Raw genomic sequence first — 2843 nt, forward strand, 5'->3', positions numbered from 1 at the left:
TATCTCAAACACTACAGAGAGAAATCATCGTCATTTTTAAAATGAGCTGGCTCTTACTAACGAAATGAATATCATGTATTTGTAAGGGATCTAACATCTATTAACATACATGGAAAGAATTAATTACTGTTTTCAAATACAGAAATGTTCATACATTTTTTAGAATGATTTGGGATTACTTAATTTATGTTTAAAATGTAAAGAATATTTTTAGTCCAAAGGCGCTTTGTCCCTGAGGGACTATTGTTTCCGTTTTGCGATTTTGCGTCGGATCACTCTGAATGTCCATTTCACTTTTCAAAGTGTTGCCACCAAATATTATCGCCTTGTATTATATTTGAAGAAATTAAATAATGAAGAATTTGCATAAATGTATGTATGTTTCTCGCATTGTGATAAAACAACGGTACCTAGAGCCATCCAATTTTGAATGACGTAATCGCACTGTGAATATGGGCATCTGGAATTTGTTTTATTACCGCTTTCATATTTTGTAAAACTTTAACGAATTTTTTATTAACAAACTCAAGGATTTCAAAGCGAGCAATGGCAACGTTGTACAGAAAAAACATTTTTATGTCCAGACTGTGAGACTGTGTATCGGAAATTTTAAGATATACACTACCGCACACTACCTTTATTATCCAGAAGTTTCGAAATCGTAAAGCCAAACTATATCCCTTAATTGCTCGAAACAGTATATTACCTATTGACGACAAGTTACTCATTTACAAGTCCATTCTACGTCCACTTTTGCGTTATGCAAGTCCCGTTTGGGCATATACCAAGAAAACTAATAGGAAAAGATTGCAAGTCTGCCAAAATACTGTTCTAAGACAAACTGTAAATCCTGAATGGTATGTAAGGAATAATAGAATACACGAAGAGTTAGGCATTGAGTTATTGCGCACTCATTATTATAACTTAGCCAAAAAAATTTCATGAAAGGCCGAAAAATATTGATAATCCCAGTATTAAAATCTGTGACTACGACTATCACAGTTTGGAAAATATGGATAGGCCTATGGCCCAACTAAATGTATGGATCAATAATATGCAACTCTAACAATTTAACATATGTGTTTATTTATGTATTTATTTTCATTCCTCTTATCTGCTACACTTCGAAGTTTCTGTCTGCATTCTCACTTTTGTGTATGTTATAGGTATATGTATATAATTATTCCAAGTTCATGTCTTAGTATTTGAAGTTTTGTGTTTGATAATTCTTAATGGATTCAGTTTGCCTATGTTTGCACTACCTCATTCTTGTCCCAGTCACAACTTCCTCGACTTTTATGCTTGCACTAATTTAGATAGTAGCCCATTGTTATTAATATGTTAACAAGTATTCCTATCTGACCTTAACTAAATTATTTAAAAAAAAACTATTCGATTTATCTTTCGGTTATTCTAATGACGACGACCTCTCTCTGTAGTGTTTGAGACACTAGGGTGCTTGAGCCAAGGCTCTACCCCTTGTAGAACAGTTTGATCCTTTCGAAAGGTTATCTCAAACACTACAGAGAGAAATCATCGTCATTTTTAAAATGAGCTGGCTCTTACTAACGAAATGAATATCATGTATTTGTAAGGGATCTAACATCTATTAACATACATGGAAAGAATTAATTACTGTTTTCAAATACAGAAATGTTCATACATTTTTTAGAATGATTTGGGATTACTTAATTTATGTTTAAAATGTAAAGAATATTTTTAGTCCAAAGGCGCTTTGTCCCTGAGGGACTATTGTTTCCGTTTTGCGATTTTGCGTCGGATCACTCTGAATGTCCATTTCACTTTTCAAAGTGTTGCCACCAAATATTATCGCCTTGTATTATATTTGAAGAAATTAAATAATGAAGAATTTGCATAAATGTATGTATGTTTCTCGCATTGTGATAAAACAACGGTACCTAGAGCCATCCAATTTTGAATGACGTAATCGTACTGTGAATATGGGCATCTGGAATTTGTTTTATTACCGCTTTCATATTTTGTAAAACTTTAACGAATTTTTTATTAACAAACTCAAGGATTTCAAAGCGAGCAATGGCAACGTTGTACAGAAAAAACATTTTTATGTCCAGACTGTGAGACTGTGTATCGGAAATTTTAAGATATACACTACCGCACACTACCTTTATTATCCAGAAGTTTCGAAATCGTAAAGCCAAACTATATCCCTTAATTGCTCGAAACAGTATATTACCTATTGACGACAAGTTACTCATTTACAAGTCCATTCTACGTCCACTTTTGCGTTATGCAAGTCCCGTTTGGGCATATACCAAGAAAACTAATAGGAAAAGATTGCAAGTCTGCCAAAATACTGTTCTAAGACAAACTGTAAATCCTGAATGGTATGTAAGGAATAATAGAATACACGAAGAGTTAGGCATTGAGTTATTGCGCACTCATTATTATAACTTAGCCAAAAAAATTTCATGAAAGGCCGAAAAATATTGATAATCCCAGTATTAAAATCTGTGACTACGACTATCACAGTTTGGAAAATATGGATAGGCCTATGGCCCAACTAAATGTATGGATCAATAATATGCAACTCTAACAATTTAACATATGTGTTTATTTATGTATTTATTTTCATTCCTCTTATCTGCTACACTTCGAAGTTTCTGTCTGCATTCTCACTTTTGTGTATGTTATAGGTATATGTATATAATTATTCCAAGTTCATGTCTTAGTATTTGAAGTTTTGTGTTTGATAATTCTTAATGGATTCAGTTTGCCTATGTTTGCACTACCTCATTCTTGTCCCAGTCACAACTTCCTCGACTTTTATGCTTGCACTAATTTAGATAGTAGCCCATTGTTAT

Source organism: Stegodyphus dumicola, chromosome 4 (assembly GCF_044657685.1).
Source record: "Stegodyphus dumicola isolate Sdum_Otavi_A_Nest chromosome 4, ASM4465768v1".
NCBI classification, from domain to species: Eukaryota; Metazoa; Arthropoda; class Arachnida; order Araneae; family Eresidae; genus Stegodyphus; species Stegodyphus dumicola.